The sequence below is a fragment of the Podarcis erhardii genome (genome assembly GCF_964252035.2).
Source record: "Podarcis erhardii genome assembly, chromosome: 1".
NCBI classification, from domain to species: domain Eukaryota; kingdom Metazoa; phylum Chordata; class Lepidosauria; order Squamata; family Lacertidae; genus Podarcis; species Podarcis erhardii.
Window position 1 is genome coordinate 33,616,344 of NC_138497.1, and position 12,869 is coordinate 33,629,212.

At 39.9% G+C, this 12,869-nt stretch overlaps 1 protein-coding gene across 6 annotated transcripts in view; it reads left to right on the forward strand.

Annotated features, from left to right (window-relative positions):
- Positions 1–12,869, forward strand: part of SLC25A21 (solute carrier family 25 member 21) — a 291,014-nt gene that overhangs the window by 110,726 nt on the left and 167,419 nt on the right. For 2 of the 6 annotated variants that reach the window (XM_081865524.1, XM_081865523.1), the window contains exon 2: positions 4,286–5,442. The exons of the other annotated variants lie outside the window; for them this stretch is intronic. The gene's annotated coding sequence lies outside the window, so the exon portion shown is untranslated. The remainder of the gene's footprint in view (positions 1–4,285; positions 5,443–12,869) is intronic. 6 annotated transcript variants of the gene reach the window in all.

Consider the following 12,869-nt stretch of genomic DNA (forward strand, 5'->3'; position numbering starts at 1 on the left):
TTTGAAAGGTTATCCATTGCAGATTTAAAGTTAAAGAACCTTGAGAAGGGAGAATTGTTGCCCATTGACAGTTGACATCTAGACAGCAGCATATGGGTCAACAGGCCACAGCCTTTCCTATTATGGTGAGATGTGTTTCTATTTGAATTAATAGTATTGTTATTTTTATAAATTTGCATCCAAAGTCTTATCTGCATTTTTATTTTTGCAAATCTGTGTCACCATTTGTCTTCTTTTGATGTTCTACTTCCTCTTTTTTTGATACCACCCTAAACATTTTCATTCGACTTCTGAACCTATATATTTAATGGTCAATTAATATCAGCCACTAGACTATTTCTTGATTATTAAATTATTGGATAAGTGGTTTACATAAAAACAATGACATACAATAAATTTTCCTTAATAAATAGATAAAACAAACACAACTGTACAAATAAAACTGAGTGGTGTACAAATTAAGAGTCAAAGTCAGTGAGAGCATGGTAAACATAGAAGTCTCTGCCTCACAAATAAGCTATAATAAAGTTTTTCTGGTGATAATTGGAAGTGTGTAACAATCAAGTTCCATTATTAGCACCTCAGAAGCCAACCAATCCACACACACACACACACACACACACACACACACACACACACCAGTTCTATGTGCTGTCATCTTTTGAAATTGCTCAAGGGCAATTAAGCTTAACAATTCTCATAACTATGTCAAGGGAACCACTGGATTTGTCTAGCAGGCATGTGCTAGGACATTCTATGAATAAATATTACACACACATATATACACACAGAGAGAGTTACTAGGAAATCAAAATGCGGTCATGAGCCTGAATCTCTTAGCAGCCATAGAAAGGTTGGTTCTCTTCCAAATTCTGTGAATCAAACTGCAGGGGTCCGTTTTGTGAAGAGAGCCCTGCAGGATTCACACAGCTGTAGAGGGAAAGCAAGTATCTAATCCAGCTGAAACAATTCCAAACTCCAACAAAGCCAGTCAAGCCACAAAACTGTTGTTTTCTGTTTTTAATATTCATGAGTTGTATTGATTACATGAAAAACGGTTTCCTTCTTCTGCCTCTGCTTAACTCATGGGGTAACTATTAATAGGGATCCTGTCTTTGTTTGCATCTAGTAAGTATACCCAGGAGTAACAAGATGAAACACAATGGCCTACCTTTGACCTTATTTCCTTAAAAAAACCCAAAGGGATGAATAATGAAAATATGCTTATTATTATACATAGGAGGCTGTAATGGTATGGGGAAATTAGGCGTATTCTGTGTGGTCGTCTGGATCCAGTGCCTAAAAACCAAACCAATAGTTACTGACTGCAACATCCAAACTGTTGGGGATCTGATATCCATTTTCTAGGCTCTGGTAACATCCAAGGTGGAATGAGTGCTACATGGGAGTGCCCAGGAAGACCAGAATACATCAGACCATCCCCTGACCTAAACTAGTTCGTTAAGAAAATCCCCAAACTCAGTTCCATGGGTGACTCTGGGTCATCTCTCTGCGGTAGCTTATCTTAAAGTTTTAAGTGTCTATATGCTTATCACATTTATACATTTTAAATTTATTGTTGTACATTGTTGTACATTGTACATTGTTTTTAATGTTTGTTTTCCTTCTGGGATTGTACCCCCAAGTGTGTTTTATAAGCTGGTCTCTGACCGTAATAAATTATCTATCTATCTATCTATCTATCTATCTATCTATCTATCTATCATCTATCTATCTATCTATCTATCTATCTATCTATCTATCTATCTATCATCTATCATCTATCTATCATCTATCTATCTATCTATCTATCTATCTATCTATCTATCTATCTATCTATCTCTACCATCAATGAGACTGCTAACTGGGAGAAGCCAGGGACAGGATCTGTATCAGAGGAATAAGCTTAATAAGATCTCAGTTTGCACATAGATACTCTTGCTTCAGTGTGATAGATACTCTTGCTTCAGTGTGATACTTCAGTGTGATAGATACTCTTGCTTGCAGTGTGATAGATACTCTTGCTTCAGTGTGATTACTCCCAGTGTGCTGGGAGTTAACACTGGTCTGTTACCCTAGCATTTGCTCTGTGCTTCATTTGCCATATAAAGCGTTCCCCTTTCCAAAGTCATTAGCACAGAGGTATTCCCATTGACTGGTGTAGTGGTTAAGAGCGGTAGTCTCGTAATCTGGTGAACTGGGTTTGATTCCCCGCTCCTCCACATGCAGCTGCTGGTTGACCTTGGGCTAGTCACACTTCTCTGAAGTCTCTCAGCCTCACTCACCTCACAGAGTGTTTGTTGTGGGGGAGGAAGGGAAAGGAGAATGTTAGCCGCTTTGAGACTGCTTCGGGTAGTGATAAAGCGGGATATCAAATCCAAACTCAAACTGCTGCTGCTGTGGTGCAGGGAGCAGAGTCTATTAGCAGTGTTGGAGCAACAAAATCAAGGGTCCTCGGTCCTCTGGTCCTGGCATGAAGAGCTTTGAACTCAATTGTAGGATTGAGCTTCTGGTGCTTTTTGCGCACTCTCTCTCTTAATTGCACGGCAGGGTTTTTGGTTCACCTATGCGAGTAACGTTTTAGTTTGGTTTCTATGTTCACATAGTCTTACAGTGCATGTTCTATGAATCTCTGCTAGCCATTGAGCAGGGCTGGAAAAGATTTACATGTGTCTGAACTAGCAGAGAGAAGGGCATAAATTCACATAGTAATTCTCATAGTTCTCATGCTCGGTATGAGCTTAATTCAGTTCTGTGACATTTGGAAAAGTTTGTCTAGTATTAATACTTGGGTTGTTTTTTTTTTAAGTAGGGGGTTATTCTGACAGACATACTGTTGAAATAAAAACTTGAAAGAATGCACCTCAGATTTTACAGGTGCACAGAACATTCATTTGTAATGACTAATAGATCTTTTTCTTAAAGGCTGACCTAATGTTGAAAGGAATGTTTTGTTTACATATGGTGCTTTCGTTTATTGACAAGTACCAAAATGTATGACCAAATCGGGATTTTGTACAGCATTTTTTTTTTCTGGAATCGTTTTCTTTATCCCCCCGACCACCAGCAGGTTGATACAGATTACTGTATTTCCAAAGGAAATAATATTCCTTAAAAGGCAGAATAATGCAGAATAAAGTTGATTTTTAAACAAAAACTAATATAACTCATGTATTGCAGTAAGACATATCTAATATAATATGCTATGATATTGTGATTAATTTCTGAAAAATAATGAACGAGCACTTACTGTCATCATTAATGTCACATGTCTCCTGGGTAGGCTTTATTGACATAGTGTCAAAAAATGCTGAATGCCAGATGGAGTGGCAAGCAATAGGGAGAGGGATGTCAGCTGGAGTGCACAGCTGGACTGATGTCATCACTCAGCACCAAATGCACAGCTGGTTGTAAATTGGGCATGAAGGGTTCAGAGAGAGAAGGAAAGACTAGGCAGATCAGCAGTAGCAATGGCCGCATCAGATCTTTGTGTTGTGCCAAGGATGTTCAATGTGTTTCTTTTTTGCCATTGGACAAACCTGAAAGCAATGCAAACAAGGAGATTGCTTTCTATTATCCTCCTTAGAAGTAAATGTTCAAAATAGCCCCACACAGTAAACGTACTGTTCAAAATTATATTTTGTGAGGTCTTTAGTTTCATTGGTTCCAGGCTTGATTGTGCCTTGTACAAGCCAGTGTGGTGTAGTGGTTAAGAGCAGTGGACTCGTAATCTGGGGAACCGGGTTTGCGTCTCCGCTCCTCCACATGCAGCTGCTGGGTGACCTTGGGCTAGTCACACTTCTCTGAAGTCTCTCAGCCTCACTCACCTCACAGAGTGTTTGCTGTGGGGAAGGAAGGGAAAGGAGAATAACTAGCCGCTCTAAACAAAACAAATTCCTTCCAGTAGCACCTTAAAGACCAACTAAGTCAGTTCTTGGTATGAGCTTTCGTGTGCATGCACACTTCTTCAGATGTGTATCTGAAGAAGTGTGCATGCACACGAAAGCTCATACCAAGAACTGACTTAGTTGGTCTTTAAGGTGCTACTGGAAGGAATTTGTTTTGTTTTGACTATGGCAGACCAACACGGCTATCTATCTGCAACTAGCCGCTCTAAGACTCCTTAGGGTAGTGATAAAGCAGGATATCAAATCCAAACTCTTTATCCATGAACCTTCTTAGTTTGGCCCATGGTTGCTGCTTGCCCCACTTCTTTTGCCTCTTCTTTCCTATCATCTGTCTTCAATTTCTTCCAAATTCTGTCTGTCTGCTTGCTCCTTACCAGACCGTCCTGGTCGTCCTAGACCAGATCTTGCCAAATTTACTGGAGTGAATCAACAGACATTATTCACACACAGGCTAAGTGACACTTAGCAAACCAACAAGGTGCAATCAACAGGTCCTCCTTCAAAATGAACGAAACAATTATTTGTCCGGAAGAGCTGATGATAAATATGCATATCATTATAATTTATCTTCATTATCATGATCAAAATACTTTGATTTGGACCCTTGTATTGCATGCTTAAATTAAAACAAAGTTCAGTCATCTGTGCTTAAATGCGAATGGATCCATCAGTGTGCAAGGTAATATATCTTCTACAAGTCACCTTAAGTTTATGTAGCAAATTGAAGGGGGGGTGATATACATCTAGGTGCTTGACTCTTTTATGGCACATAGATTAAAAACATCATCAGGTGTGGTGGGGGAGGTGTTTTGGAAAACTCGATGTCATCATGCATTTCAGAGCAGACATGGTAAATCTATTCATCATGAAACGAAGACCACCACTGTGTTTGCAGAGCAGAAAGCCAGGCTTTCTTTTCTGGATAATAAATGATCACAGTGCTGGAAGTGAGTCAGACTGGCCAGAAGACAAACTATCTTTCATTCCAGTCTTCTGGATTCACCTGTACATATTCAGGTGCTCAGCAGAAATGGGTTTTGTCTTCAAGGCTGAAAGACCCTTTAGTTTAATTTAGGGGCATTTCACTGGACTTCCCCAAGAAAGTAAAATAAATTTGCTAGTGGTTGCAAGTTGTAAAAAGCTGTTAAAATACACAGGTTCTGCCTCATTTCCAGTGAAATGCTGCGACTTAAGAACACTCGTTTATTGTTACACACTACGCTCCCAGACTGTCCAGGTAGATGAAATTGGATACCCTTTCGTATTTCTTTAAGCATTTCATTATCATTTACGGGTTGTTTTGCAGGACAGGGAGGGGGAACCCAAAACCAAAGCCCTGGGAGAGAAGTATAATCTAACTTTCAGCAATGTGCAGCTGAATGCATTAAGAGAAAGAAAGAAAGAAAGAAAGAAAGAAAGAAAGAAAGAAAGAAAGAAAGAAAGAAAGGACTCCATTTGACCTTTGACTCAGGAGAGCCCTTCTGGTTTTCTGTTGCTACGGAAACAAGTTTCCTTAATGGCAGCCCCATCAGAGGTGAGATGAGTAAAATAAGCTGTTATATAATGAAACATGAAGAGACATATATGAAGTATTAAAAGCTTGACTGGGCAAGTCAGCCTGTGTCAACAGTGCATTAAAAACATCTATCATAGTCCGACTTCAGCTCTTATGCCCAGACTGTGATACCCTGACTGCACATTAGGTATGTAGTAAGAAGAGAAAAGTCTAGCCCTCCATCACTAACCTGTTACAGTAGTTTGAATTATGGTTGTGCATGTAGAAGAGCTGTCTGTGGGATAGAGTGGGCAGACTTGACTATGACTAGATCCATTCTTTTCATTGTTACAGAATATTTTAGGAACAGGAAGACCTTCTTTTGACTATCATTCATTTTCTTTCACTAAATATGTAAATAAGGCTGTAGAGATGGTGACCACCTTGGCTATTTTTTACATAAGATTTTTTTAAAAAATTGAAACAACCCCATGATTCATGTAGAAGGCTCAGGGCATAATTGAAAACTTTAGCACACAGTGGATTAGACACTGGGTTCAGTCAAAGTGTTGATACTGGTATGCAAGATCTCATGCAACCTGGAGGCCACATTCTTGAAGGAGAACCTCCCACAATACATTCTTAAGATCTGGAAGGCAGGCCCTGCTTGTGGTGCAAAGCTCGTGAGGTGCTGGTACAAGGCAGGGACTTCTCAGTGGCAGCCCCCCAACTATGGAACTCCCTCTTGATTGATACTTGGTTGTCTCCCACATTGCATCAACTTAGAGCATATTTATTTCACCAGATCTGTGGTAGTTGGGGGCTCATTTTAACATAAAAAGTTTATCATCAGCCACATTGTGTTACTCTTCCCTGGGCAATTTTAAATTTGTGACAATTATATTAGGTTTTAAGGAGGAAGGGCATGGTAGAAGAGCAGTCAATCAATACCCTCTATGATCCCACTCAATTTCTTCAGTCTGTGGAAATGGCACTGTTACAAGTGGCACATTAAAAAAATATTTGTTCCACTCTTGTAGTAAACTGGTGTTTTAGCATGGCAGCCTTGGAACTCCCTGCTGATTGGCATCAGGTAGTTGCCTTCGCTGTCCTCTTTGATGCCTGCTTAAAATGTTTTTGTTTTAGGCAAGCCTATCCAGACACTCATTTTAATCTACTGTTGATTTTCATTATCTTTTTAATTACTTGTTTTTATTGAAAATTTTAATATTTCTTGTAAACTGCATATGTTTTGTGTAAATATAGTCTCAACAGGTATGAATATTTCCATGTTTTTTATTATTATTATTACAGTTATATTTTTATTAAAGATTTCTTAGTTTACAAAAATACGTGCCTTGTCTCTCTTTACCAAGTTGCATTTTCTACAGATCAGTTTCGTTTGTTGTGAGACATTCGTGTTGCATACAGTATTAGGATAGGAAGAAAAAAGAGGGAAAGAAGGGGAGCAGGGCATGGTGAATGGAGTGGGGTCGGGTGGCAATGCTTCTATTCTTCTACTTAGTGTATATGTGTGGGGTTTTTTGTCAGTGTCACTTGTATGGGTTCTCTTACTATTTGCTTGTTGTTGCCATGTTTATTATTAGCATAAAAATGAGATCACACATTTATTTTATATCCCTGGTAAAGATTTTTAGCTGGTCTGCCATTGCTGGAGGGCTTGGATTTTTTCCCCCCAGCAGGGCCCAAACCCAACCTCGGGAGCCCTGATCCTGAGCATGACCTGGAGGTCACATTTGGTCTCTGGGGCAGAGGCTACTGCTAGTTTACCGTGATCATGCCCATGGGCATAACCAGGATTTTTGTTAAGGGAGGCAGGACTTTGTTGGGGTGCAAAACCGCCGTGATTGGTCAATTAATTAAGATTTCTCTTGCTTTATATGATGGGGGGGGGGCAGCTGACCCTCTGTGCCCTGTCTTGCTATGCCCATGATCATGCCTTCAACTGTGTGGGCAAAAATAAAAATGCAATGTGCTAATATGCTTATAAAGTTGATTACACAAGATAGTTGTATCAATAAGAATCATAGAATTGCAGAGAGAAGAAACATAAGCATGCCCATTTCCATGCATATATCCAGACTCCATGGAATCTTAATACAAAATTACATATGTTGATAGCAGAAAAACCAGGGTAAATCAGTTCATGGGATTACAGTTTCATTGCTCTATCTGAAATACATTCAATGTCTCTATGATTACTTATATGAATGGAATTCAACTTACTTTGTGTTTCTTGTTACAATAGTTTTTTTGCAATCAGCTTTATAAACATATTAGTCCACTGCATTTTTTCCACATAGTTTCAGTTATCCTTCTTTTTCCCCACCAATTATTCTTTGGGGAACCTGGTCCCCCCCCCCACCTCTGCTGTTTTCTATTACTTGTGTGGAGTATACAGTTGAGCAACATAACAGTTTGCACACATGTAGAATGGGTTCAGTGCCACTTCAAAACAGACACCATTTATTTATTTTAACTACTGTGTGTGCTTCATTTTCTTTTCAGCACAGTTGAGACTGACTACAGACTTTCTCTGATTCCCGTAGTCTTCATCTTGAGAAATCAGCTACATCCTTATGAAGGAATGAAAATTACACATAATTCCATTCCCCCCTTCAAATAAAGTCCAGCGCATTAAGTCACAGCTGTCTCAGGTGCTGTAGCTTCCAATTGTGTTACTACCATTAATCCCCCAAGATCATTCTAGGTCTCATTAACCTTGGCAGTCTGGAATGCTAACCACCACTATCAAGTACAAATTAGTTTTCATTGCACATATGCTATTTCCAGTCAACCAAGCTATTTAAGATATTACAAAGTAACCCAACTCTGTTAAATTCTCTTGTATATAGTGGACAAATTGTATGGATAGGATAATTAATAATGAATAGATATATATTTTGGAGGGAAGACTCTTTCTGTCTCTCTCCCCCTCCCTCTGTCTTCACTTCAAGGGAGTAAGGCAAAGAACGGAGACATAAAGTATATGTCAGTCTGGAACTAGTATAGTTTATTCTGTTCTAGTTTATTGATACTAATTTAAATCCTAGGGAAATTTTTCTTGTTCGTGGACATGTGAAGCTCATCTCCCATACTAGTGTGGCAGGGGAGAGAGATGGAACTTTTTAGCTGTTTAGTTATGTCTCCCAAAACTGTAGCTAACAGATTCATTTAATTATTTGATAGTGTTGCATACTATAGATTTGGATGAAAACAAGGAACCGCAAGGGAGACAACAGGACAGCACTGTAGCATTGTATCCTTGAGTTATTCCTCAGGCATTTCAGCCATTACTGAGCCCCGAGTAGGCCATTTAACATGGCACCAGTGGCGTAGTGTGGGGGGTGCAGGGGGGGCCGCCCGCACCGGGTGCAACATCTGGGGTTAGGGCAAATCCACGGGTTAGGGGGCGCAAATCCACGGGTTAGGGGGTGCAAATCCACGGGTTAGGGGGCGCAAATTACTTGCCTTGCCCCGGGTGCTGACAACCCACGCTACGCCACTGCATGGCACACAGTGGGATATGGAAGGTTTTGCCTCATCTACCCTCCCACTCTGCACATACAGCCTTAATTGTCAATTGGGGCATTCAGCCATACCCATCAACTGCCCCATTTTAAGCAGAATGTCCCGAAAACACAGAAGCTGATCCCAGCTTCTGTTTGATTCCCAGATGTCCCATTGTTTTGGCTGGTACTCTGGCACAAGTCCTCATGCCAGAGTGCTGGACCAAAAGACTCTCACTCTGGTACTCATAAGCAGGGGCACATGATCCAGAGTGCCAAAGGTCTAGTACTCAAGCATGGCCTACTCACAAGCACCAGGACACCTAAAGGCCCAGCACTCTGGCATGACTCTCTGAGGAGCCCAGAACGCTGGTGCCAAAATCTCACACTCTCTCACCCTGCTTGGTGTGGGGGCTGTGATCTTGTACAGCGCTCAAAAATGCGTGTTTTTGGATGACGTGACTCACCTGGGAGTGACTTCAAGTACATTTTCCCTATTTCAAGTAGGAAAATGTTGATTGGTATGCGTTCAGCATGAATGCTCACACACTGACAATGCCTCACTCATATGACCCTCTCCACCAAAAAGATCTAACAAGTGAGAACTATTTACATAGGGATTTTTCTGCATACCCCCTTCAAGAAGTAATCAAGTCATGGGCTGCCCGGAACCCAGGCAGGGTGAAACCCAGGGTGAAAACAAGGTACTGGCAGAGCAGCCCAAACTTTGGCTGGGCAAGGGGCAGAGACACCGCCACACCTGCAGCCCTGTTCCTCATACCAGGGTGAAAGGCAGGGAACAAGCCAAAGCTTTCTACAGTTGCTGTAAATATTGGGCAAAGTCATCAAGTGACTGCAGTGGGGCCAACTTGGGACCCAACCAAACCCGGTCCAGCTCAGTCCCTTTTGTCCCCAGAACACCCCATTTTTGGGATTTCCCAGGGCTGCTGTTGGTGAGAAGCCTTATAGTACTAGGTAAAAGGTAAAGGACCCCTGGATGGTTAAGTCCAGTCAAAGGCGACTATGAGGTGTGGCGCTCATCTTGCTTTCAGGCCGAGGGAGCCGGCGTTTGTCCATAGACAGCTTTCCGGGTCATGTGGCCAGCATGACTAAACTGCTTCTGGTGCAACGGAACACCGTTATGGAAACCAGAGTGCATGGAAACGCTGTTTACCTTCCAGCCACAATGATACCTATTTATCTACTTGCACTGGCGTGCTTTCAAGCTGCTAGGTTAGGAGGAGCTGGGACAGAGCAATGGAAGCTCACCCCATCGTGGGGATTCGACCTGCAAACCTTCCGATCGGCAAGTCCAAGAGGCTCAGTGGTTTTTAGACCATGGCGCCACCTACGTCCCGCTAATCTTTCCTTATAGTACTACTTCATGGGCTTTCTGGGCTCTGCCGAGGCAGACTTTTAACTTGTCAAAAACTCCCACAACTACCAGTGTGATGGATTAGGGATTTGGATTGCAACCTAAAGCAGGTTTAAGTTTCCCCATATATCCCCAGTCACAGATTACTCTGCACACTATCATAACTAAGTATACATTTAAGGCAGAAGTGAAAGGGACAGGGAATCAGTTCCAATTCAGTCATTTCTTCCCAGAGTAAACTAGTGGAGCTTTGCAAAGGAAAGCTATTGCCCAGACAGGTATAAAGGAGATTGCGGTTAGGACAAAATAGCTACTATTAATACTACATATTTACTTCATGTTATTCCCTAGAGGAAATATACATTCTTTAATGTTTTGCAATAAAGGATGAATAACTGAAATGTATATTCAAGTTGAACTTGTCAGCTAATGTAACAGCAGTGCAGTCACTGCGGTTTGGCCATCATAAATTTCCTCTTGCAGTTTAACTGCTTCTATACAGACATTAATTTGACATGCAGTATATTTTGGACTTTCTCAAAGAGTAGTAAGTTGCAGAAATAAAATACTAGGTAGATTACTTCTACTACCTTTATCCACTAGGTGACAGTACAACCCTTTTACCTTTTTTTCTTAGAAAAAGGTAATGGAAAAGAAAAAGGTAACTTAAACAAAAACCTGCTGAATGTGTGCTGTCCAGTTGAATAAATATTATGTAATATGTGTATGGAAATTATCTTTAGCTTTCGTATTACTATGAGGAAATATTTATCTTGATTGAAACATCTGGGTGATTCAGACAGTAGACCTTTAAAACAAAACTATACACTTTTCTGCTCTTTTCAAAAAGACCTTTTTACCAGGGCAGGTTATTGTAGAGCAATAGCAAAATAATAGATAATGGAAGTTAATAATGGAAATGAACTATACTTAAGGTAAGAAATATAGAATGTTTGTACTTTGAAGTTAGCTCATGTAAAGGTAAATAATTAAAATTCTTTATCCTAAGGATAGTAATGTATGAAATTAGCATTGCAAACAAAACAAATGTGTTATCTTGTAATCTTTAAACATTGTTTCAACATCTGCTTTTTACTGTACTTAGCACATTACTGGAATGTTTTATTTATCAAAAAGAACTCCTTTGTGTGAAATGTAGTTTATTCTCAGCATGCTTAATCAGAAATCTCACTGAGTTCAACAGGCTTACTTGCCTGTATATTTTCCCATGAATTTATAATTTGATATATTGTGAAAGAAAACTATACAGTGTGTTTGGGGTTCAAACGATCACAAATGTCTGCAAAATAAATACTTCACAGTTTTTGTTCATAAAAATCTTACCTGTTTAAATGTTTGGAGGCTCACACTTATTACCACTTACAAACAGAGTTGTTCTGTATAATGCATCGTGTTGCATATACTTTGAGAATATTAGATAAGGTATTCCTTAGAATATAGCTTAACATATTTATTGTTTATACAAAACTGCATAATGTTAATATTTCAAATATTAAAAACAGGAATATGAATAGCAGCAAAATTAAGACAGGAGTTGGATATTGTGACTATAAATACTCAATTCTAATTAAAGCAACTTTCTAAATGAAGCACAGTATGCACTTGCACATTTTATCATGACAGGTGAATTTCTGTTTGCTTTTCTTTCAAAAAGGCATTTTTGGGGGTAGCAATTAGAAGATTGATATATTATTTACACTCCATATGGAAAGCATGCAAGACTGTCAAAAAAGTTAGCCCATTTTTTTTTTGTTGGTTCCTGAGCACAAGAATTTATATTGTTGAAACACATGGAATATTATAGACACCCACTTTAAACTGATTCCCTTGTACCACGACTGCAAGGGAATCCATGGATGGCAGCTGGACCTTTTCTCACCTGGACCTGTTACTCTTTCTGGTCCTCGCACATCCACCACATAGGATACCTGCATCATAAGTTCAACACTAACAGCTCTAATTGCACTGATCATCTGTTGGTAGCATTGCACGGGACTGACAAGTTTCTTTTTTGCCCCAGTAGATGATTAGTGGTTTGGAAGGGGACAGTTTCACAAACTAGAGCTGATGCACAGCTCACTGGCTGATGCAAGAACTTCCGGACTGAAACACAATGTATTTCACTCTTTCTAAGAAGTGTGATTCTCTCTGTCTCCCTTCTTAGGCTTGTGGGCAAAAGACTGCATGCATGCACACATTTATACTTGTGTTCAGTGCATAACACAACACTTTATTTCACTTCTAGTCCTCATTCCAAGAAAAATTAAGAGTGTTTTGTTCACGTGAGAGGTGGTTATAGCCTTTATTTATCTCCCTTAAACAAGAAAGGCAGCAAACCAGGTAAATGTGAATTCTGGTGATAGAGTGAGGGAAAGCACCACACTGAAAAAAATAGATAAAAGAATGTAAAATGGCTGAACAATAGTCAGTGTCATCCTAAAGGATGTTTACCTGGAAGTAAGGTAATTGATGATAGGAAGCTAACAACTTTACACAACTTGTAGTTTGAAGAGGAAAATTATCTGCCTGTTATGTTTATA